Source organism: Aulostomus chinensis, chromosome 4 (assembly GCF_037954235.1).
Source record: "Aulostomus chinensis isolate RoL2024-O1b breed Wild chromosome 4, RoL_Achi_v1.0, whole genome shotgun sequence".
In the NCBI taxonomy this organism is placed as follows: Eukaryota; Metazoa; Chordata; class Actinopteri; order Syngnathiformes; family Aulostomidae; genus Aulostomus; species Aulostomus chinensis.
In genome coordinates, this window is record NC_141323.1 from 119,981 (window position 1) to 146,635 (window position 26,655).

General features: G+C 42.1%; 1 long non-coding RNA gene and 1 pseudogene across 1 annotated transcript; one reads left to right on the forward strand and one right to left on the reverse strand.

Moving 5' to 3' along the window:
- The first annotated feature begins 3,809 nt into the window (after nucleotides 1–3,809).
- LOC147262223 (uncharacterized) lies at nucleotides 3,810–6,684 on the forward strand. The gene is made up of 3 exons (XR_015112520.1): nucleotides 3,810–4,069; nucleotides 5,790–5,881; nucleotides 6,645–6,684. It is a non-coding gene; the product is annotated as an uncharacterized LOC147262223 (long non-coding RNA).
- A 17,832-nt stretch (nucleotides 6,685–24,516) lies between these two features.
- LOC147262224 (uncharacterized) lies at nucleotides 24,517–26,531 on the reverse strand (annotated as a pseudogene).
- Between the last annotated feature and the right edge of the window lie 124 nt (nucleotides 26,532–26,655).

A 26,655-nucleotide genomic window follows, 5' to 3' on the forward strand; every position in this document is an offset into this window, starting at 1 on the left:
GTGTTTTGAGAAGCTAGTCCGGGGGCACATCACATCACTCCTGCCCCGAGGCTTTGACCCCCACCAGTTTGCCTACAGGGCAAACAGGTCCACAGAGGACGCCGTAGCCACAGCCCTCCATGCTGCACTTTCCCACCTCAAGCAGCCAGAGAGCTATGTGAGGATGCTCTTTGTGGATTTTAGCTCTGCTTTTAATACCATCCTTCCCAACAGACTGGTGGACGTACTGGGGGACTTGGGATTCCCACACAACACCTGCATGTGGATTAAGAGCTTCCTGTCCAGACGCAGCCAGAGAGTGAGAGTGGGTCGTCACACATCCACCTCCCTCAGCCTCAGTATTGGCTCCCCACAGGGTTGTGTGCTGAGCCCGCTGCTTTACACCCTCTACACACACAACTGCACCCCCGTCCACCACAGCAACACCTTGGTCAAGTTTGCTGACGACACCACAATAGTAGGGCTCATCTCCAAAGGGAATGAGTCTGCCTACAGGGACGAGGTGGTGCAGCTGTCAGAGTGGTGCAGAGAGAACAACTTGCTTCTGAACACATCGAAGACCCAGGAACTGGTCATAGACTTCAGGAGGAACAGGTCAGACATTGCACCTCTGATCATAAATGGGGAGTGTGTGGAGAGAGTGGCCTCTTTCCGTTTCCTGGGAGTTCACATTGAGGAGGGCTTGACTTGGGGTATGAACACCTCTGAGCTGCTCAAGAAGGCCCAACAGAGACTGTACTTCCTGAGGGTGCTCAGGGGGAACAACATCACTCAGAGACTGCTGGTGACCTTCTATCGGTGCTCCATTGAGAGCATACTGACGTACTGTATATGTGTGTGGTACACAAGCTGCACAGCAGAACAGAGGAAAAAGCTCCAGAGGGTCATTAACACCGCACAGAAGATTGTTGGGTGCCCCCTTACCCCCCTGGATGAGCTGTACAGATCCCGCTCATCCAAAAAAACACAGAACATTATAAAGGACACTTCCCACCCCGGTCACTCCCTGTTTGAACTGTTGCCGTCATGCAGACGGTACAGATCACTCAAGACAAGGACCAGCAGACTCAGGAATAGCTTTTACCCCACTGCGGTAGTCGCACTAAACGCTGCTATGTAAATGTAATAAGGGTCCTGTGCAATATCAGTCCTTTTAGCTCTTCAGGTTTTTATGTTTTATGTTTTTATGCTTTTAGTTCTCTTAGCTCTTTTTAGTTTTTATGATTGTTGCACTGATTGGTCGGCACTTTTAATTTCGTTGTACATGTTACAATGACAAAATAAAGATCTATAAAGATCTATCCATCTATCTATCTATGCCATCGGAGTCGCTGAGGTGAACCTGAAAGACAGGAAAACAAAGTAGACTTTAATGGCATAGGGTAACAGCGTGGAAGAAGAGGGAAGGTAAAGCATTTTACATATGTAGCTGACGACATTATGTTGTACTTACACCGTCATGGCACCACAGCTCCAACCAATGGACTGGCTCCGCCATACACACGTATGGGATACCTGAGAGATATGGAAAGCATAAATATCTATTATTATTGTGCAATGTGCATTAGATAGTAGAACTTTTAAGTATGAAATTCATTGGACAAGGAGATGTGGAAGAGTTTAACATACCCATGCGCGCTGTGACACGGTGGTATTCCTGACGTAGCAGGTCCTGCAAGGCTGCTTAAGAGTGGAGGGAAGTCTAGCACAAACACCTACAGGGGAGAAATGAAAGAAATGTCATGTGTGAATGTAAATAATGATGTATGTAACAAGTGTGGCAGTGTAGGAGGAAAGACATGACAGTAACAGTATTTGACAAAAAGAAGCTCACCTTCGGCCAGAGGCTGCTGACTGTGGTCAGGAGAGCTCTGAAGTCCACCGCTGCCTCACCAATAGTCTTGCTCACTGTGAGGTTGTTGCTGGGGGCACCCACACACGGCAAGTCTGGGGTCCAGTGGAGGGCAGCATGCATGACCACGGTCCTGAGGTCAGCAGCGGCTCCACCTGGAACAGAAAGAAAGCCAAAAGAAAGACAATCCTGCGGCATACTTACAAATCCGTCGACGATGGCGCGCAGGTGGGAGTCTCCAAGGACGAACACCATCTGGTACAGAAACATTTGTTTAGAACAGACACCAACTGAGTGTGTAAATGCATGCAATGATGTAGAATGAGAACGAGTAGTACCTTCTGGCCGGGAGACTTTGCAGGAGTGACAAACTTCACAGTGCGGTCGGTTAGGAGGGAAGTTTGCCATCTCTGCACGTGATGGCGGTGTCCGGTACTGCGCCCTGTTAGGATGGAGCCTATGTTGAAGAATGTGAGGCCATGGCTGTCATGTTGTTTTTGTGGCAAGTGTTTAAGTGGAAGGAGCAAGGTATTATAATCGGAGTTAATACATACGAGCAACAGACTCGGGGATAGGTGACCCAGGGGTCCAAGGCTGCCGCTGCGCCATGGTCTGCTTGGCCGCCTGGGCACGCTGGTGGGACTTGGAATGGGGCATCTACAAAACAGAAATGCATATTAATTAAACGTTCACAGACAAAGCGTGAGAGTGTTGCTAGTTGTACTCACAAATGGGAGAGACATTAACTTCAGAAGTGAAGTAAGTAAAAAAGAAGTGCAACTTACCTTGAAGTAGATGTGCAATGTGTAAATGTAGTGTGTGTGTGTGTGTGTGTGTGTGTGTGTGTGTGTGTGTGTGTGTGTGTGTGTGTGAGACATGCATTTCTTGTCTTATCTTTTTTTATTCTATTGTAGACCATTTCTCTATAGAAACTGATAAGGACTCCTCATCCTCACAAGGACCAAAGACCAGTCTGAGACACAAAGTTATGTGTGTGTGTGTGTGTGTGTGTGTGTGTGTGTGTGTGTGTGTGTGTGTGTGTGTGTGTGTGTGTGTCTTTATCACATTGTGGGGCTCAAAACCTGAATGCACAGTCACAGCGTGGGGACCAAAATTTTTGTGGGAACCAAAAACCTGGTCCTGACAAAAAAACCTTGAATTCAGTGAAAAGAAGGTCACAGGGATGCCCTGTCAAATTTTCAGGGGCATCCCTACAATGCACAGAAACCAACTTTGTACCGGCACCTAGTGGTAGGAGTTGGTAATGCACAAGCACACAACTCACACACACTTGGCTCTCCTGCACATGTGCAAGCACATATACTTGTCTTTGTGGCGTTGTACGGACACCAGACAGGGACATGCAGTCAGAGACAGATTATTCGCTCTGAATACTGGTTAAACATAGATTTATTGTATATGCACTAAGTATTTACTACTAGTTATTTGTTAATCATTAATCATTTCATATATTTATCAAATTGTCTACCCTAATTGGAAAGTTTTATTGTTTTTACACAACTATATTTTATTTTACTTAATTTATCCATGAGATTACCTTCCCTAATCAGAATATTTTAATGGATTTTAGCTTACTGTGCTATTGGGGCCGGATGGTGGTTAGCAAGAAAAGCCGAATGGACGAGATGGAAGAAAGCCCATACTGTGCTAGCTTAGATTATATAACTTTAACGTTACAATGTAAGGAAACAGTTAGCTACATAAACATATCCATATAAATTACGTTACCTTTGATAAAGTGGTCACTGCACACACCAGTATTATCTGACTCCGCTCCTTCTGACTGCAGACGAAGTCGCACCATAGCAACGCAGTGACATGCTGTCCTGTGCAAACAAGCTTATAAGACAAACTAGTGCTTAACTATCCTAACTTCCAAGTCAGGGGTATAATGTGTCATACTCCATATTAATGAGGAATATGAATATATAATAAAGAAAAGTTGAGGAAAACTCTTTATGGATATAAAGTTTCGTTTGTATTGAATGAACAGATTGGATTACCTTGATACGGTTTTAGTGACAAGCCCGGTGGGTGGAGTTGTTAAGTTTTATCTATAACAGTATAACTACCCTTACAAGACGTGCTCATGATATGAAACAAGCGCTCCTTGGCTGGAAATACGGAGGAGAAAGGAGAAGCGTCAGTCTCACCTTTCAATATCAGCACAGCAGTGAGAGCAGCGTTAATAAAAAGGTAAGTTTTGCCGGCACAACATAAGGATTTATTTCAGTGTACTGAGCTGATTTTATATGATGTAAATGTGGTCTAAATGTGGTAAACTGAAGGAACGTTTTTGTTTTTTTTTACCAGGTAACCATAAAAGCTCACATTTACCTGAACGTGAGGTAGCTAGAGAGCTTTGGTTAACATAAAAATATTAAAATAAATGTTACAATTTCTTACAAATAACAGGAGTGTTTCTGTTTTTAAAAAGTCAAAAGACAAGAAAGTTTGTGCACGGACCACATATTCTTTACTCATGAACCATAATGCCAGCTAGCTAACTAAGCTAACAACGTTAGCTAGCTAAGCTAATTGGCTAATCAGCTCAAAGTTATTAGGAACAGCAGGCACGTGTCTGGCTAAAAAAAAGTTGGTTTCATTTTATTTTGAATCGGGAAAGCATAAAGCAGCATGATAAATGTGACACAATGAAGATTTTTTATATTCTTTTTCAAGTTTAACATGCCAACATGAGGGCTATGCCTCATGTTAGTGGTATAAGTTTGAAAGTGGAAAGTGAAGCACCCAGTTTAATATTATGAAGCCCTTTGTAAAGGGAGTGCATCATTTCTCAATTAGGTAGTGTGTAAACTGTTATGAGGTTGTTTGGACCAGTGTTTCTCAAACTCGGTCCTCGAGTGTCACTGCCCTGCATGTCTTATACCCTTTTTTACACCAAAATTAGCATATATATGTAGGGTTTTTAAATGCGGGTGAACCCACCAGAAATAGCCATTGCCAGCAGTCCTGGGTCTGATTTAGGTATCTGCAAGTCTGTCAGGATACGACATGCTGAATTTGGAAGAGAGAGCGCAACACACTGAATATTTGGGAAAGAGTGTACGCGAGTGAGCTGATAGCAGAGCTAGCTAACAACAGGAGCAGGAGAGGGAGCAGGTGTTGAGAGAAAGCAAAACTGAATGAGAGATATATGGTTCAAGCCTGATAACAATCCATTAATTTGAATCAGATTTGTTGAAGACATCTAAAACATGCAGGGCAGTAGTACTCAAAAACTGAGTTTGAGAATCACTGGTTTAGACTTTTTTAACCCAAATTTAGGCTGATTTGTTATTGTTGAGTGAGGGACAGGTGCGGTGTGGAGTGGCTCAGCATGCTGCCATTTTTTTTTTTCCCAAATTTAGATTTGGTATAGGGGCTGCACGGTGGTACAGTGGTTAGCACTGTGGCCTCACAGCAAGAAGGTTCCGGGTTCTTTCTGTGTGGAGTCTGCATGTTCTCCCCGTGCCTGAGTGGGTTCTCTCCGGGTACTCCGGCTTCCTCCCACCGTCCAAAGACATACAATTTGGGGACTAGGCTAATTGGTTTCTCTAAATTGACCGTAGGTATGAATGTAAGTGTGAATGGTTGTTCGTCTCTGTATGTTGGCCCTGCGATGGACTGGCGACCTGTCCAGGGTGTACCCCGCCTCTCGCCCATAGATGCTGGGATAGGCTCCAGCCCCCCCGCGACCCTTACTAGTAAGGAATAAGCGGAAGATGACAATGGATGGATGGATTTGGTATATGGAGTGGTTCATTTTCTGATTGCATTGTTTTAAGTTTGAACCTCGTATAGTAAAGTGTTACATTCTGGTGGTCTACATTTGGTTGTTAAAGCTAACAAAGAATTTTTATTAAAAGATTTATGAGGCTGTCTAATAATATCGAAGCATTTTATTTTATTATAGGATTTGCAATGTCAAGGAGATGCAGGAAACCACCATTACAGGATGCAATACAACATGCTGTCAAGGCCCTTGACAAGACAGCAGCCTTGGAAGTACGATACATTAACTCTTTTAAAAGTACAGTGTGTGTGCATGTGTTTATACTTACCTCTTAATTGTACCCTTGTTTAGTAAAGAGAAGACATGGAAAGTTGCACAGAAATTAGCAGTGCATTTTGAATTTGGGGATGAAAAAGGATCTATCTATCCATCAAGGACATTAGCTCTGGTCTGGTGGCCTGACTGGATGCAGATGCACAAACCAAAGCTTGAAATTATTATATTTGGGGTGCTATTGTAGTTATAACCTTTTATTAATGATATCTGTTCACGGTGATTATTGATGTCTTAGATCCCCTGTTTATGCAGCTAATAGGGATACAAAAAAATAACATAACTGTAAAGCTTTCAACAATATCTGCTTGTGCACTCGGGCGAGATGTGTTTGCCAAGGTCCATTTCAGAAAAGGAGATTTTGTGGTGGAGTACAGATGGGAACTAATACATTCTGAAGAATCTCTAAGGCAGAGGAGGGCATATCACAGTAGATGTGTTGTTTTCATGTTTGACTTCTACTGGCAAGAAAAAAACATGGTGGTTAGGCTTTTACATTAAATTTTACATTTTTGAACAATTAAGTTTTTCATATCCTGAAAAAATGTATGACATCTAAATGGTCAACTAGTTAGCATTTATAGCCATTAGTAAGTGGCCTGTCTTGTGTATCTGAAGCTCTCTTTTTAAGAACTGGTATTAAATTACAATCAGTGATTAAATTTTTTGAGGCCTAATCTGTTATTTGCTACCTTTCTAAAGTGTTTATGCAGCTCAAGAAGATGACAGCCTTGGACGACTCGTTAATGATGACCACGAGCATCCAAACTGCAAAATGAAGAGGGTCATAACAGAGGGCAAACCACACCTCTGTCTATTTGCTGTAAGGTACATTAATGCAGGAGAAGAGATATCGTATGACTATGGTGGAACTGATTGGCCATGGAGGAAACAGGTTTGTCATAAATGAGTCACTGAATGTGAGTGTGAAAAATTGTCATTCATGTAAAGAAAGGTTAATGAATGTGAATGTTTTATAGTTTTACAGATTGACACTAACACAACTTCCATTCATTTATTTAATACTACAACATATTAATAATGTACAATGTCTGGTGTTTCTAGTTTTAGTCAAATGTGTGCAAGAGTTACACTTGTGAATACTCTTTGGTTTTACTTTAGATCTTTATAGCTCTGATGTCAAGTACGTTGCCAAGCACACTCTGGTTTTTGTGATTTAATGGGGACCGTCACACACTTGTCTGGTTTCTCTAATTGTTGGGACCATCGTAGGTAAATCATACAGTCACTACACTACAGACACTAATCAGACTCTTCCATTCATAAACTTAATAATGTACAATGTCTGACACATGACCTTGAACACAGGCTTAGTTTGCTCTCTACTATTCACTGCAGATCTTGGTCACAGGTCAGTTCACCCCTGCAGTACTTCACATGTATTTGCTACCAACTGTAATGGTGACTACAGTGCTATAACAGGCTACACTCTTGTGACTGGAATCAGAGAAAAGACAATTTGGAATCAGATAAAGGTAAAGGAAGATTCAAACATAAATATCACAGATCTTTTTCCTTCCCATTTTGTCTCTTAAACTAATTTGTTTCTGTTGCTGTGCTTCTCCATAATGATGATGAATTATCATTTCAGGCCGAAGGACAATCTTCTATTACTGAGTCTTTGGACACTGAAGTCTCCAGAACAGCAGAGCACACTGCTCAGAGATCTTCAGTCTCCCAGATGATGGTAATAATCTGTTGTTTTTAAACCCTTCTTTTGTTTCTAGTTTTAGTCAAATGTGTGCAAGCGCTACTCTTGTGAATACACTTTGGTTTTACTTTAGATCTTTACAGCTCTGATGTCAAGTATGTTGCCAAGCACACTCTGGTTTTTGTGCTTTAATGGGGACCGTCACACACTTGTCTGGTTTCTCTTATTTGTTGGGACCATCGTAGGTAAATGATGTCATACAGATTTAATGATAGTCCCCATCATACCAGCTGTTGGTCACACATAAATTCAGTCCTGTCAGACTTCACCTCTACTTTTTTTCAACTGTAATCATTACAGTATTCCTACAGCAGGCAACCTATGTAAGATAGAATCACAGCCAACTTGAACCTATCAAAAGTAATTTAGATTTTAAGTCAGATACAGGAAATTTTTCAAGTGTATTCAGTACCGCCAGTTAACCCAAATGCTTTTGTAAACAGGACACTAAAGTGATGGCTGCTGAAATGGATTTTACAGTCATATGAGTAATTATCTACAAATCTGTATTTTCCACCTCGAATAGCAATATTCACGAAAAGTTTTTGTCATGTCTTTCTTTGCTATATATTCAAATTACTTTAATGCCACCATTGTAAAGTACATGTTCGTTTTTTGAACAATATGACAATGTCTTGATTAGTTTTTAACGTCAGTTTTTATACAGATGTATATGTTTGTGTATTGTGTTGTCATATATATAATTTCTTCACTTTTTTTTTCTTATAGGGTTCAGATGAACCAGAACTTCTTCCTGCAACTGACAAAGTTACACTTGTAGATTACACAGATTCTGACGAATCTCAGAGTCCATGCACAAGTCCTTCCCAGTTGAATGGAAGCTGCCAGGTAAAGTAATGTTAATACATTTTTGAGCATTTACATGTATGGTGGTTTGTTCACGTTCTTTCTTTTTGTACATTGGTACAAATGCAAATTACATGTCTTTTGGACACTCTAGACATGTCCGACTTCTGAGTTTGAGTCTGGACCTAGCCTCACCGACCAGGACAGAGATTACATTCCAGGGTTGAGGAGGACCAAAAGCATACAAGTAAGCAACACACAATGTAGAGAAGAGATTAAAACGTGCATAAAATTTAATTACTGATAGTTTGCATCTTGAGTTATGTGCCTGTGGAAAGTGTTTAATTATGTGCTGACTTTAATTGAATTTACTTTTTCTTTTCTGAAGATGAACAGAAAGATTGATTTAGATTCAGATGAGCTTTTTGACCTCACTTCAGATGACAGTAGAGAGGAATATATTCCTAAGAGTAGTGAGGATTCTTCTGAAAGTACAGACACAAGCGAAGTTATTGGCCCAGTCAATCAGGAAGACAGCATGCTCAGATTTCCAAACTTAGGGAGGATGGCTGACGTTGGAGATGGATGTCTCTCACTGACAGAACTGAACAATGCTTCTTCAAAGCAAATGTTTAATAGAGGACACTCACCCTCAAGAAAAGAAAGCAGCTCTGGCATGCCACGCAAAAGGCAAAGTTTAAGCAGTGTATCCTGCCCCGCAACACGAAAAAGTACTGGTCACTCAACAAAACAGTGTGTAGGGGGAGACATTAGAGCCCTGTTAGAAAATCCTGATCTGGAGCAAAATCTTCCTGACAGAGCCTCTTCCATCCTCGCAGAAGATGAAGTGGATGACGGTTTGCTTTCCATACCTGCTGTCTGCAAAAATGAGAATGGGTCAAGAATGTACAACAAAAAGCAGTATTGCTTGTACTGTAAGTTGGGTTTTATAAAAATGGCAAGGCATTTTGAGCGTGCCCATCACAATAAGCCAGAGGTCACATTGGCTCTGTCTTTCCCAAAAGGCTCCAAAGAAAGACGAATGCATATGGAACATTTGAGAAATAGGGGGGAACTTTGCACATAATGTTGATGTATTGAATGCTTGTGTTGGAAATCTTGTTCCTCGCAGGCAACCAAAACAGGATTCTCAAACACAGAATTTCATGCATTGTGTATATTGTCAGGGCTTCTTCACAAAGAAAATCCTTTGGCGGCACATGAAGACCTGCAAGTTCAAGCCTTGTGTTCCACATAAACCTGGCAAAACACGTGTCCAGGCCCTCTGTGCATTTGCTGCACCTCCACCACCTGGTGTCAAGGTAGAGTTCTGGAAGCTGCTTAACAACATGAATCAAGATGAAGTATATGCTGTTGTCAAATCTGATGTCTGTATCATGGAGTATGGTGAGCATCTGTATAACAGGCTCGGATATGATGCTGGCAAACATGAATACATTCGTCAGAAATTGAGAGAGCTGGGAAGGCTTCTGATATGCTCAAGGAAACCCACACCATTGAAGAGCATTCAAGATCACATCAAACCTGCCAGTTTTATGCATGTTGTGCAAGCAGTGAAACACCTGGCAGGTTATGACAGTGAAACCAGTGCATACAAGTGCCCAAGCCTGGAACTCAAAATTGGACACAGCTTGACAAAGATTTCAATGCTTGTTGAAAGTCGTGCAAATGTACAGAACAACTACAGCAGCAAAAGATGCTCGGACGTTCCGCAAAGTGTATGAAGCCAGATGGAATGAACTGATATCAGCTGCATCACTGAGAACACTCCAGGAGTCCAAGTGGAATACTCCTCTGTTACTTCCATTCACAAAGGATGTCCAGACTCTCCATTCCTATTTAAATGTGCAACAACAAGATCTTTACAGTAAATTGTCCACAGAAACACCCCCCCAGACATGGACACATCTGGCAAAGGTCATTTTGACACAAGTCATTTTGTTCAACCGACAAAGAGCTGGGGAAGCATCAAAAATTCCCCTTTCTGCTTATTTATCTCAAAATCCACCAGACCCATATGAAGATGTGAATGCTGCCCTCTCAGATCTAGAGAAGAAACTCTGTCAGAATTTCAGGGGGATAGAGATAAGAGGAAAAAGGGAAAGAAAGGTTCCTGTGCTTTTGACCCCAGCAATGCAGCAAGCATTGGATCTGCTTGTCAGCAAACGGCAAGAATGTGGGGTTCCTCAGGAGAACATATACTTATTTGCAAGACCATCCACTTTGTCCTGCTACCGTGGGTCTGATTGCCTTCGACACTTCTCCAGGATCTGTGGTGCAAAAAATCCTGAAAGTCTCAGGTCTACAAAACTACGTAAACAAACGGGAACCCTGTCACAAGTTCTCAACCTCAGTAATACAGAGCTGGATCAGTTAGCTGATTTTCTTGGCCATGATATTAGAGTGCACCGGCAGTTCTACAGACTTACTGAGGGCACCCTCCAACTTGCTCAAATTAGCAAAGTTCTCATGGCCCTTGACCAGGGACGCCTTGCAGAATTCAAAGGCAAGACGCTGGATGACATCAGCATTGATCCTGAAGGTACTTATTATTTAGCTATATCTACACATATTTCTACATAAAAGAATGTCTGCTTATCTAATGTGATTAAACAATAGTTATGTCTCATACATGTTTTTCTTGGGCATTTTTGGAGCATGTGAGGATCAAATGAATTGCATTCTGCTTTCAGTAACAGTCATTTCCCTCCCTCCCCTCTTCTAACACTCCACAGAGAATGTGCACCTGGACAGCAACCTGGACAGAGACCCTGAGGTGGCATGTGAATCAGACTCACAAGGTAAGTATTTTTATTTTATTTTCATATGATCCTAAATCAGACTATGCTTATGCATTTAAGGATAACCACAATTTACTATATGGATGTGACCGAAATATTGATTAAATATGTATCTGAACAGCTGTAGATGCTAAATCTAACACACATTATTTTTCACGAGCTATTTGATTAAAATACTGAAGATATGTTCAAATTACTGATATATTAATGAGTGTTTACTTGGGGAATGCCACTCTTGAAATTGACATGACATGATTAACTATAGCTTATGTGTCTCACACCTTGTTGGAATTACAGAAACACTCAGTCCACTCTGATTGTACAGTGGTGTTTCAGAGTGGAGCTACTTCACGTGCAATCTTTGGCTGAGTGTCAGAAATCAATTACACAGGTACACTACCAGTCAAAAGTTTGGACACACTTTCTCATTCAAGTGAATGGGATAGTGTGTCCAAACTTTTGGCTGGTCGTGTATAGCCCAAAAAAATTGTCATATTCACACACTGCCAACACACAGTTTTCACTTGCAGTGAAATGTTATACTGTACAGTATTGCTGTGTAACGAAGAGCATGGTTGGAACAGTAGCAGACTGAGGTAGACAAAACAGTACAGTAAAGAAACACAGTAAAGTACAGTTAAGAAATGATGAGATTCAGATTGGCTTTATTGTAGCTGATGTAAATCCATTTAAAAAATACGTGATTGGCCCTGATACTGATACTTTTGACTCAGGATGGCTCTAATTTACTGTGGGATGACTAATACTTCATAATTGTTATTGTTTTGTAATTTATTTTCTTCTGGATTTCAGAAAGTCAGGTCACATCAAATGAGAGGGAGGAGAATGTGACAACAGAGCCAGATGTGAGTCATAGTGATGCAGCACCACAGCACCATGACACCTCCACAAGCTGGTCATTCCAAGTCACTGCCAAAAAGGGAAAAAGGTCAGGGTTTTAGGGATTTTAATATTATTATTGTTGTGCACACAGAGCAGGTGTGGTTATTAGCAGTAATTAATAATATCAAACATGTAATCTTGAATGTCACATTCTTTGTTTGTGTTAACTGCTGTACAGGTCATCAACCTTTCAAGAGGAGGATGTGGGAGAAACAGGAGATCCTTGCTGTCGAGAAGCACATGATGTCCTTCATCACTTCATGCCGTGTTCCAGGGAAACATGATTGTGATAAGTGCCTTGAACTGGAGAAAGTAGCACTTAAAAACAGAAATTGGTTGGGCATTAAGTTTTACATTAAGAATCAAATCACAGCTCTCAAGAACAAAGTTTGAAACTATGCCATTGACACCTGTTAGGTCTGTTACATGTTTAAATCATGTTCCTTTAAGTAAGAAGTTCTAAAATGTGTTGTCTGCACTCAATCAGCAGTGCAAGGACTTTAGAAATAAGTAAAAATGCTGAAATTGGTAAAATTCTGACTTACAGTGTTTGTGCAAAGAATAAGTCAAAATTATGAATCTGACCTGATATTTGAGCTTTTGATGCTTTACAGTTTTTTGGGGTCAGTAACAAAAAAAAGTGTTCATGTCTCCTCCTTGTCCTTTGTCCTGAAGGCCGCCTTCTTCCTGTTGAGGACATCCTTGACTTCCTGTGTTATCCAATGGTTTGTTATTTGGATAACACCGAACAGTCTTGGTGGGGGCAACCACGTCTGCACAGAAGTTGAGGTAGTCTGTGAGACAGTGAGTCATCCCATCTATGTCCTCATCATGTGCACCCAGCAGTACATCCCAGTCTGTGGTGTTGTAGCAGTCTCTCAGGGCCTCCTCTGCTGCAGGAGTCCATCTCCTGATGGTGCGGGTGGAGACTGCCTGTCTTTTGACCAGGGGGGTGTACTGGGGCTGTGCGTGCACCAGGTTGTGGTCCGACTTGCCCAGTGGGGGGAGGGCGGTGACTCTGTATGCCTCCTTAACGTTGATATACAGTAGGTCAATCGTCTTGTTCTTCCTTGTGGGACAGTCAACAACCTGATGGAAAGCAGCCAGGGTAGAGTCCAGGGTGACATGATTGAAGTCTCCAGAAATTATCATGAAGGCCTCAGGATGTTGGGTCTTCAGCCGTGCAGTAACATTGTGGATCCTTTCACGTGCAGCGGCCGCGTCTGCCGTCGGAGGGATGTACACACAGAGGGAGATCATGGCCTCATGCTAACGGCTAGCAGCTCCAGATTAGGTCAACACAAAACCACCTTCACTGAGTATGGCCAGGGTTACACCAACGGTTGTTGGTGTAGATAATAAGTCCTCCACCTTTGCTTTTCCCACATGCCCTCATGTCCCTGTCTGCTCTCACCGCAGTGAAACCTCACAGGTCCATGTTAACATCCGGTATAATATCGGTTAGCCATGTCTCTGTTTGGATGAACAAGCTGCACTCACGGTAGATCCGCTGGTTTTCCAGAGCGACAAACTCGTCCATCTTATTCGGTAGTGAATTGACGTTGCCCATAATCACGGAGGGAAGCGATGGTTTGAAGCGCCTCCGGTTTCTTGCCAGCTGCGCCTTTAGCTTAGCTCCAGCCTTGCAGCCTCTGTAGCGTCTCCGCAGCTCCACTGGGATGTTGTGTCTGTGTCCGTGTTTGAAGTTTTTAAGAGCCAGTAACTCCTCTCTAGAATAAGCGAGAGTGTTGGCTCTTGTCTGTAAAATTGTCGTATCCATAGGATATACGAATATGAACTTCTCAAGGAAGTAGAGGTGAGAAAAGGAAACCAAAAGAACAGTAGAAACAAAACAGTGCTCAGAGCGTTCGGAGTGGCTGCTGTTACCTACAGCACCATCTTGCAGATTCCAAGTAGTAGCATATAAACATGGCATAGTCTGATTAAAAAGATGCATCCAGAAAAGTTAATGCCAGGTGTTGCCACAGTGTCATAAAAACACCTTGAGTCAGAACCACACAGAAGGGTCCCACTCAGGTCAGACTGGAAACGTACGAGTGTGTAAAGTTACCCTCCCCCGTTTTTGAGCCTTGATGAAATGACCCCACAATGACATGACTGGAAACACGCGCGCGTGTGTGTGTGTGTGTGTGTGTGTGTGTTGACATGCAGGCTTTCCCTTGTGAAAGCTGATTTGGTTTGGAATCCATCTTAGTCAGGACATTTTGAGAAAATTCTTTCATGTAGTCATAGTTATTTTGATTTACAACACTGCAAAAAAAAATCATCTCCCCTCCAAAAACCCTCTTCTTCAACTTTGTACCCAAGTTGTCTCCTCATCAGACACCACAGGATCCAGTAGGTTCAGTTAAAACAAGTCATTCGAGATTCAAAAAAATGTCCATCAAACACAAAATAAGGCTTCAAATAGGTTCCCAATTTTATTTCATGTTGACGCATTTTGTCCATTTGACATCAGGACTGCTCCCAGATCATCGCCATGACCTCAACCCAGCACCAGAGTACCGCCCAAGTTCATCAAGGACAGCAAACATGAGAAGGTCTAGATTCACTTCCATCTTTGGTGGATGTTGAATTTCCTCCTGAGGACTGTCAGGCTGTTTCCTTACTTTGCTGTGACACAACAGCAGACAGCAACAAGGACTGCTGTAGTGCACTTGGTAAAATCACCATCTGTAGACTGGACCAATATGCTGATGTGATCTTTTGATTAGTTTAGAATCAGTCAGAGATCAAAGACTGAAGCAGGAGATCAATGCTCAGAATTCAGAGATCAAAGACTCCTGGAGCTTTGCCTTCTCTTGTCTTTGGGCCTGGATGTTACTGAATGTTTTACACATTTCTTTTTAAGAAAAACTTGCATGATATTTCAAGGAGTTTTTCCTGCCAATACAGGACAACACCCACTCACAAACCAGTGTTGGGTAAGTTCCTTCAAAGCTGTAATGCCTTATTTATTACTTGTTACTGTCATTTTAAAATAATTGGTTCCATTACGATTGTGTCTGCCAGCGCTTGGTGACTGTACAGGAGGTCTGTGGGCCACAGGGCCACAACAAGCCCATTTCCTTAACTCTCCATTTAGTACAGAGGTCCCCCAAGTATGAACGAGTGAGGATAAATGTGATAGTGGAGAAGTCCTTTTGTTCTTCAACTTGTCCAACTTGATGGTGAGTCTCCTTTTTCCAAGGATTACTGAATGCTTGTGTTATTTATGGCATTGTAAACACTTTATAAACCTTTAATTCAGAGCTGTAAAGAACCTTTAACCTCATATCCCCGGCATCAAAGTGGGCCACTAACTGGTGAGATGAAGCTATGCTATGCTGCTATATTCTGAAGAGGTAAAGTAGCAGGTTCTGAGAGGGATGTCTAAACTGGATGTGTTCATCTCCTACTTTAATATCAGCGTCCCAACTTGGAGCTCTGACAACCTCAAGATTTTTGTTCCTGTTTCTGCTTCAGTCAACAGGGAACTCAAACCTGCAATAGAATCATCAACAACAATGGAATAGAAAACAGAGGAAGAAAAAATATAATAAACTTACAAAGCTGAGAAATGTTAATGAAGAATAAATGCACACATTATGATTGAGGCTAGAAACTAAAACTCCACACCAAATGTATTTTGACATGTAGGGATAATGAACTTGAATGTGTTGAAATAGCAGATAAATTAATCCACTATCACACAAGATGATGACCCACTATCACAATATGCCGTCACAGATCCTGATGCTCTGTGCAGGAAACACTGAGCAAAACATGACTAAAAAGCTCCTGTTGTTCCCTACACGAAAAACTGTGGCACTGATGTGAAGAAGGATCCCAGCATCCTCTGAGGATCCATCGCCGCACCATTCGGTAGAAGGATGATAGGGTCGGCACCAGGAGAAACCCTTGTGTCTCCGATGGAGGGAAGATGGAGCAGGCCACATTGTGGCATCCTAAAGAGGATATTTGGTGGAGCCTGAGACAGCAAACATCATGCCGCCCTTCATCAGAAGAACCATAGCACTTCAGTCACATGAATGGATGACTTCAGTCATGTGACTGAAGTCATCCATTCATGTTAGTGATGTCACTTGGCAGGACTGTCATTTCTGTCACATTATAGAAAAGAATTCAGACTCCACATGTGGCTCCCATGATCACTGATGGACCTTTGGTTGGAGGCTGGACAATGATGTTTGGTATGGTGGGGGCTGTTTCAGTTCTAGTGGTGAAGGCTTTCGCCATGACAGTCAGACTCTCATCTGTCCTTCATGTTCCCTCAAATGTGCAGTGTGGACCTCACACACTGAAATCTCTTCATGAAAAGCAAGTGACTCAGAGTCTCTGTGGCTCAATCAGTCAGCACACTTGGCTTTTAACTGAGAGGCTGGTGGTTCAAGCCCACCCAGGGACGATGAACAGGCTCTGCTGGTGCTTAGGACTCTGTTGATCAGCTGGTGAGTTGCTACTTGATGTCAACATTGGTCTGTTTCATCCTGAGTGGTTTGATCATAGCAGAGTCGCTGCATGAAAGATCTGAAAAAAAATAATTTGAAATGGATTTTAGTGAGAAAATCCGGAAGTTATCGCTCACTCCGAGGAAAAAAGAACAAATATTTTTAATACTTTATCTTTTGATTAATAAGACAATCGACAAATTCATTTAATTTCTGGATGTTTATTGTACCTATAAAGTACATTTGTAACCATTATAGATCTAACAATCAGCACTAAGTATATAAACAAAGATTCAAACTAATGGGCGCAGCCATTTTAAGGACAGCCGAAAGGACTTGGGCATGGCAAAGTCCAGTAAAGTCTATCAATTAAGCATCATAACTTGGTCAAAGTTGCTCCAAATGAGATGAGATTTCTGGAATGAGTTCACACCTCTGCCAGAAACCAATATCTAAAATTTTGAAGCCCCACCTCCTTCCTGAAGCTACTTCCTGTTTGGGAGGGGGTTATAGAATTATTCCACCAGATTATGATTTTATACATTTTAGAGGCCTCGCAGGACAAGTTTCAGGTCTGTATCCATTGTAGAGGCCAAATGAGAGCAAAAGAGCAACAGGGTCAAAGGGTCAATTGGCCTCATGTCTCAGTCAGGCCTCAAAGGGTTAAGTGAGCCTTTTGGAGCTCCTTTGAAAAAAGGCCTGACACCAATCTTGTTCCACGACAAACATGAAGAGGGATCTTTGGGAACATTTTCACATCTTTAAGACCGCCTTGACTCCTTTTTATAGCAGGTGTCACTGAACACCACAAAGCCTGCTATTTCAGCCCATCAGGCCTCATTTCCTGATCAATTATTATTGTTTGAAACAAAGCTTAATATAAATTATTTATTTTTATTGTAATCATTTTGAACACCTGATAAGGGAAACACAATAAAAACATTTGAAAAGGAAGGATCAAGGTGTTTTTGTACTGCAATACCTACTGTACAGCATCAGAGACATTCAGTTATTGATTGCCTGAATGATTGATTTACCCATGAAAAGGAACAGCTTTGTTGGAGCAGCAAAAATATACATATCGGAACGAAAAATGTTACATTTGAAAAGAAATTACATGACATTACCAGCACAATATATGAAGAACAGTAAGGATAAATTTAACTTGCCAAATAGTTTGGATTTCTTTAATTATATCCTTGATTAACCCAGACATAAGTGTGGTTTGTTTCACTCAATAATAAATCTGTAAATATAGCGTGAAATGGTAGAACTAAAAGGCCACCTCTGAGTGCATGAGTTAGCCTCTGTGACGGATGTGACGTCAGCAGACCACTCCCATTAGTTTGAATCATTGTTTATATTCTTAATGCTGATTGTTAGATCTATAATGGTTACAAATGTACTTTGTAGGTAGAATAAACATCCAGAAATTAAACGAATTTGTAGATTGTCTTATTAATCAAAAGATACAGCATTAAAAATATTTGGGGGTTTTTTCCTCGGAGCGCGCGATAACTTCCAGATTTTCTCACAGAGGAACGGGGCCGACTTCCACGGAAGCGGATATATGGAATTATTTTTATTGAACAGCTGTAGTCAACAATCACAAAAACAACAACAAACAAGCGTAGCTATTTTATATTTTGATGGTAATTCCTGGGGCAATTTGTTTTATATTATTTGTATTAGTCAACAATCTCACAAACATATTATCAACTCAGATAACGACGCAATGTAACGACAAAATACAATAACATAAACGCCATTTAGGTTTCCGTGGTTTTAATCATAACAACTGCAAAAAACTTGCAACCAACATAGCAACAGCAGAAACCGAAAGGTGAAAGATTCATCGTAATAACGAACAAACCAAAGATTATACACAAGAACTGAGCGAATATTATGAAAATGAAATGTACATTTCTTGCTAGAAATGTCATTAGAATGCTTTATTAAATTAAAACTCTCTTGGAATAAGGCCCTTTCCTCCGAAAAATGACAGGAGCGGCCACCATGTTTTTTGTTTTGACAGGCCCTCATGAAAGAGTCACATGACCTACCAGCGCTCCAATAGAAAAGAATAGTGGAAAAAAAACGTACCCATTTCACAATTTTTAGGCCTTTATCGTAGAACTGATACGTTTTGCACTGTGGACAAATGTAGCCTTTTTACGTTTTGACATGAGACTCGATCAACAACCCAGTCTCGTGGGGGAAAAAAACGTACCCATTTCACAATTTTTAGGCCTTTGTCATAGAACTGATACGTTTTGCACTGTGGACAAACGTAGCCTTTTTACGTTTTGACATGAGACTTGATCAACAACCCAGTCTCGTGGAGAAAAAAACAACGTACCCATTTCACAATTTTTAGGCTTTTATCGTAGAACTGATACGTTTTGCACTGTGGACAAACGTATCCTTTTTACGTTTTGACATGAGACTCGATCAACAACCCAGTCTCGTGGGGGAAAAAAAAAACGTACCCATTTCACAATTTTTAGGCCTTTATCGTAGAACTGATACGTTTTGCACTGAGTGCAGAAGTCACAGACCCTGATTTTGCCCAGTTTCACAAGGGGATAGTTTTTCACTTTTAACCTAGGAAGTTGAAATTTTAATATGTTGTTCTGTCCTCCATAAGGATCGCATCTGTTGTAATGCAGTACACACTGTACATGCATCAGAGACATTAAGTTATTGATTGCCTGAATGACTGATTTAACCCAGAAGAGGAACAGCTTTGTTGGAGCAGTAAAAATACACATATCGGAACGAAAAAAAATTACATTTGAAAAGAAATTACATGACATTACCAGCACAATATATGAAGAACAGTTAGGATAAATTTAACTTGCCAAATAGTTTGGATTTCTTTTATTATATCCTTGATTAACCCAGACATCAATATGGTTTGTTCCACTCAATAATAAATCTGTAAATATCGCGTGAAATGATGGAACTAAAAGGCCACCTCTGAGTGCATGCGTTAGCCTCTGTGACGGATGTGACGTCAACAGACCGCACCTATTAGTTTTAATCATTGTTTATATTCTTAATGCTGATTGTTTGATTTATAATGGTTACAAATGTACTTTGTAGGCACAATAAACATCCAGAAATTTAAACAAATTTGTAGATTGTATTATTAATCAAAAGATACAGTATTAAAAATATTTGTTTTTTTTCCTCGGAGTGAGCGATAACCTCCGGATTTTCTCACAGAAGAACGGGGGGGTCGACTTCCCTGGAAGCAGATGTTTGTAATTCCTGGGGCACTAAAATCCATTTCATATTATTTTTATTGAACAGCGAATATTATGGAAATAAAATGTATATTTCTCGCCAGAAATGTCCTTAAAATGCTTTTTTTAAATCAAACCTATCTGTGTGAACCCAAGTGCAGCGGTGCTGACTTGTGGCTTGAGTCCCCAGAGTTTGTTGAACCAGAGAAGCTGCAACTGGTGACGGTCGTACAACCAAGCGTGACGGTGGGCCTGCATTGTCTGATCTGGAGCTAACAGGGGAATTAGCAAGTGCTCTGACTGTTCTAGAGTTGCTGCTGAGTTGAATTTGAATTTATTTGTTCAAATGTTCCAGTTTCTATGACGTCAGGGAAGATTGGTGTGGATCTAAAAGTCTCTGGTTGGATCCCCACCTATCATAGAGGACCTGATGTTTCACATGAGCTGTGGGATTAGTCTTTACTCCTGAGGCAGAAAGAATCCCTCCCACATTGGGTTCGTTTAACTGTTAACATTGTTTTAGTTCATTTGAACATTTCTAAACCCATAGCATTATCTGATCAAACAAAAGTTTTCTCCTCTTAAATAATTTTCTTCATCCCAGTTTAGATTGATTCTTCTCAGCCTAATGAAGGAGCATCTGATCAGGTGTTTGGCTGCTTGTTAGTTGTAATTACATTGATTTTAATCTCAGATATTATAGATTTAATAAGAACATCTTAAAGACCTTTGTCAAACACTTGAAACTCACCAGTCTGTCAAGGCCCAACTGGCCTTTGGCAGTGAGGTGGTGGATGCATGTGAATGAAATGAGGCTTGTGTTGCTGTGAGGAGCCACTCCAGGGAGACACCTGTTATTCCTTGCAGCTGAAAATCAGGGTTTGGATAAAGGCATCAGTCATTCCATAATCTAGGAGCAGAAACCAAAGTCACCTACAACGAGGATGGGATACGAACCCATGCGTGCAGAGCACAATGGATTAGTAGTCCCCCTGAACCACTCGGCCACCTTGTCTGCTGACTGCAACGATGTGCTGCTTTTTTTCTGAGCCTTTTAAACAGCTGAACTCTTTGGAGCCTATTTGTCAGAAATGGACCCAGCAGGAGCCACTGAACACAACTCTGACAATCAGGCTTCTTCCCAGCAGCATCGTGCTACAGAAGGCAGAATACAGACCATCGATACATCATCAGAGTGAACACCAGCTGATGTTTACAAGTTTAATTCATCCTTTACCTCAAAATGATATCCAAGCTCAGATTCTCTTGTCCTAATTGAACAAGTACATGTTTAAGAAGATTAGAGTACCAGACTTTTTCATCCAATAATGGAATAGCATTAGACTGAAGGTCTGAAGGTATCTGGTCTGGTCCAGGGTTTCAACAGCATCAGCCAGCATTTAAATTTGGAAAACAGTGGAGGTGAAGCCCCCATCAAAGAAACAAGCATCCTATCTCTGTCCAATGCAGAGTTTTTCTTGAAAAAAATGTGAGACAACCTCAAGATTTTCTGTTTCCTTGTGTTGGATTTTGCCTCAGAGAATCAGAGACAATCAAAAGCTTGTTGGTCTTGGATGTTGGTCATCAGGAGCAATGAGGGGCTCAGTATCTTGCTCAAGGACACTTCAACATGGTCAGCAGGTGAAGTGAGAACTGAACCAGCAACTCTGCTCGACCCTAACCCTAACCCTCTGCCTCCAGGCCATCTTCCCCTAACCTGAATCATGATGATGTTATTATTTGTTGCTTTAATGCACCAAATGTGGTGCGTGGTTAGTAAACCTGTCAAAGCTGGTTCATTTTTATGAGTGAAACTGAAAAACTAATCGAAGAACAACAATGAAAATGGAGTCAAAAGGTCATCTTCTTTACTCCTCACTCAAAACACTGACACACACACACACACTCACACACACATACAAAGTTTGTCTTTGTGAGAAATTAAAAATGCATGACTGTGCTGACATGAAGATTAAATGTTGAATTTCAATCTTCTACAAAGGGGTGTGTGAATGTGGTTGCTGTGGCTGAGTGGTGAGGGCGATGGACTAGAAATCCATTGGGGTCTCCCTGCTCAGGTTGGAGTCCTGCCAGCAATGTTTCCAGGTCTCTAATATGTGCAGAATTACAAAGACAAGCAAGCTTGACCCATCCTGGGCAGGTGATATAAGCCCATTGACCACTGGCCAGAGACCCTGGCACAGACGTTGGGGGGTGGTGATAGAGAGCATTTCTATAATTATATTATACATTTATATAATTCTACAATCCTACAAATTCATTGAGCAGACGCTTTTGTCCAAAGCCACGTACGTATATCACATGTATATAGTATATATCTTACTCTTTAATCTACTTATTAACCACAAAATGCAGTCAAATGAGTCAAGAGTCAAGAGTGTTTTATTTGTCACCAAGGGATCGAGCCCAAGGTGAAATTCATTACACAACTGATCCAACTATCTCAAGCGATCACAATTATTACACATTGAAAGTAATAATGGTACATTTCAGAATTTAACAACAGCACATATACATTTGTTGTGTATGTACGCTAAACTTGAGCAGTCCGTTGACCCAATGGAGGCACGTGAGAGTGAGGCGTCGCAGCAGGTCCGCGCCACCAAGCTCGGGCGGGGCAGGCTGCAGCCAACAGGCGCTGCCACCCCAAGGGAGGTGGAGAGGGCAGAAGCGGGGGTCAGGAACACACGGCGGAGGGGGGGATAGTACGTGCCATTTGCGTCACCAAGGCAGAAGGAGTTCTCCTGGAGGATAAACAGTGGGCAGATGACCTTCAGTAGCCGATAAGGAAGCTGTGTTTGGGTTTGGGCAAAGGAGCACACATTCCAATCCGTCTTCTCTTTCAGTCCAATCCAAATTGTAAGTTAAAATTTACTGGTCTTCAACATCATTCTCCTCTTTGCAAAGCGGCCAACTGCTCCGAGATGGTTTCCATGTTGCGTTTCAGTTCAAGAGTCTGTTGTTACCCCGCTTTGCCAGCCTCAATAATTGCGTTGTAAATGACGGTCAGTTGTGGAGATCCAGATCTGGTGGCAGCCGTCGTCTTGCCAATTTTGCAGTATGTGAGGGCACCTCCAAGTCCGAGGAGGAGAAGCCCCACAACCATGAACCCAAATAAGTAGAGGTCCTCGATGTCCTCCACGGAGAGAGGCATCAAGCACACGGTACGCCATCTCCCCCAGGAATCGAGAACATAGCCCGCAGGGTCGGTTCCATGCGGACAGGCAGGTTCCTCTGATCCTGATATCCTTGTCGAAAATATGGTGTCAATAGCGTTGAGAGACCAGCTGATCAATTCCATGATTAGTTTTAGGTAGAGAGCTCACAGCTGCGTTGGATAGAAGTTGAGACAAAGAATGATAGTCAGACATCAAAGAAGAGGAGGAGAGAGGAGGAGTGCAACTGCTCTCGCCGAGTCCCAACCCGACAGATGCCAGTAAATTCTGAGTATTTATGCATTATTTATGATTATTTATTATTTTTGAATCCATTTTCATTGTCACTCTTCTGTTCATTTTCAGTTTGATTCATAAAAATGAACAAACTTTGACGTGTTTTCTTCTCTTGTGTGTCAACAACTTTGGATTTGGAATCTCCTGACAAACAGACCACATGACCAGGATGAAGTGTTGTTGGTGAGTTTGGCTCCTGAGGTCAAGACAGTTGTGACAAATAAAGGACAGCTTCAAATGCAGCTGAGAAGCCTCATTGTCAGCTGGGAGGAACAACAGGTGTCTCCCTCTAGTGGCTCCTCACAGCAACACGAGCCTCATTTCATACACATACATCCGCCACCTCACTACCAAAGGCCAGTTGGGCCTCAACAGACTGGTGAGTTTCAAGTGTTTGATAAAGGTCTTTAAGATGTTCTTATCAATTCTATAACATCTGAGATTAAAATATATGGAATTACAACTAACAAGCAGCCAAACACCTGATCAGATGCTCCTTCATTAGGCTGAGAAGAATCAATCTAAACTGGGATGTAGAAAATTAATTGAGAAGAGAAACCTACTGATTGGATGACATGGACCCACCTGATCCATGTCAGCCTTGTTGGAGCAGAAAAAGGTGGCTCAGAAGAATCAGTGGATCAAGACTCAGGTGTCAGATGAAGAATCTCTTTTTTCACAATGGAGTCAGAGAAATCTTCCTACGTGAGAGAACGTGACAGACCATTTAAACCAAAGACAGGCTGTGTGTGTGGGGGGGGGGGGGTGGCTTAAGGGAGCTCCAGGTAGCTGGTTTGAACTGGTCCCTCATCTCTGTGAGTAGAAAACATCTGAGATGGAGGGTGAAGATCTGCTTTGACCTAGTTGTTGAGCTTGGAGGAGTTGATGGCTGTAGAAGTGTTAATGTTAATAAGAATAGAGTCCAGAGACTTCAGGTCAGTTGTGCACACTTCTTTACTCGTGCTTTTTTCTTTCACATAAACATAACACGGCCTTCTTCTGGCCTCTACAACATAACCCACACGCCTCACAGGCGCCACCTACGGGCCACATGCTCTAACACGCTGAGTATCAGTACATCCCCCCCCCCCCCTTTTAGCTTGTAACCCTTGTTTCTGTACTTTAACTGTTCAAACTGAGCCAAAATAAAATAACTCCAAAATGATAGTTACCTCCATCTTAATCAGGTATTCATAACTGGGCATTTTCAACTCACCTGCAGTAACATTAGTGAACAACATATCACCTTCTGTTTTAAAAACAACAAACTGTCAGGCTCATACCTATTTAACTAGAATTTTTTTTTTCCACAAGTTAAGTCTATCAGGAGGGCGGGAAACTCTTCCCAACCTGGTCACTGTTCCACCCGAATCTTTTTGCCTCGGGTCAGTCAATGACTCATCAGCGCAGGACAGACTTCTCTCAGGGAGCAATGTCAAGTGAGCCCTGTTTCTTCTTAAGCTCCCTTGGTCTGTTTCCACATTGTAAGACCTTGGTGTTTGACCTGGTCCCTGGACAGTAGCTGTGGTCTGTGCTGTTCTAATCCACACTCTCTGTCCTGGAACCAGAGCGGGCAACTCCTTTGTCTTATGTCTCAGGTTGAATGTCTTTCTCTGCTTTGCTTTTAGTTCCTTGTCTTTTTCCCTGAAAGCTCTGAGGTTTGGCCAGGCTGGTCTCAACGCTTGTGGGGCCTTTAATCTTCTTAGGCGGTGTCATCAGCCTGCCATCCCGTGCTCTGGAATACATGGAAGATGGAATAGCTGTAACTGAGGCCCCCGAGTCCAGCTTAAATGTTACCTTCTCTCCATTGAGGCTGATTTCTTTTAACCATTTCTCTTCATTTCCGTCTGTTTCAACTGTCCCCATGAAAGCTATATCGTCCTCTGCATCACTGTCCACTATAGCTTCCACCTTTTGAGATGATCTGCAGACCGCTGCAAAATGTCCCTTTTTTTTGCACTTACGACACTTGGCCTCTTTGGCTGGGCACTGTTTCCATTGGTGTCGTGGCGTTTTGCCGCATCTTTTGCACTTGTCATCATAGTATGTCTTGTTTACAGTGCTTGGCTTGGACGTAGACTGCTCTGGCCTGCGTGGGGGAGCTTGTCCATACCGTGATCTCCCTCTGTTTGCGTTTATGGCATCCACATTAGCACCTTTGATTTCTGCATGAGTCCCTCGTAGCAGTTGCTGTTGTTTCCTTATTTCTTCCTGCTGCCTGACCTGAGTTATTGTTTTTGCCAGCATCAGGTCTGCGTCTAACTGAAGCCTCTCTGACAGCCTGGAGTCTCTTATCCAGACCACTATACAGTCTCTTATCATTTCCTCCTTTAAGGCGCCAAACTTGCAATGTTCCGCAAGTTTATGCAAATCTGTGATAAAGTTCTCTGCTGACTCGCCTTGTTGTTGCTGTCTGCTATTAAACTTAGCACGTTCATATATGACATTGTGCTTACCAACAAAATGTTAACCAAAGGCTGTTGTCACCTCTGTATAGGCTGTCTTCTGTTGGTCCGTCAGTGGTAATGTACTGAGAATGTCGTCGCTTTTGTCGCCCATTACATACTGGAGAGAGTTGACTTGATAATCCTCTTCTTTCCCATTCAGTCCCGACGCAAGTCTGAACCTCTCGAACCGTCTTATCCATTGCGACCATGAGCTGGGCTCCTCAAAGTTGAAGTTACCGGGAGGAGCTATGGAGAATATTTGATCCATCATTTTCCCGTCTCAGTCCGGGCTCCGGTGCGCGTCCGCTGCACGCCGTATGCGGTGTCTTGTAAGTTAGCTTAACTGCCGCGTCGGCGAAGTAAACAATGCATGTCTTTACTGGACTATCTCGGAATTCTTTTTCACTCAGCGACCACTGCCTAGTACCTACTTTATACTCACAGTAGGTTCGCCACTTCTGACACAATGTAGAAGTGTTAATGTTAATAAGAATAGACTCCAGAGACTTCAGGTCAGTTGTGCACACTTCTTTACTCGTGCTTTTTTCTTTCACATAAACATAACACACCCTTCTTTGGGCCTCTACAACATAACCCACACGCCTCACGGGCGTCACATACGGGCCACATGCTCTAACACACTGAGTATCAGTACAATGGCCTCCTTCACCTTCTTGTTGGAGATGTTTGCTAAACTCAGCACCACCATAGATCAGAAAAAAGTCCACTTGTCAGCTGGACATTGGAGTTTCTAGTGACCTGCAGGATCTTAGTTGTGGTGGCAGCAGGCCTGTTCCAAGAGCTTGGCT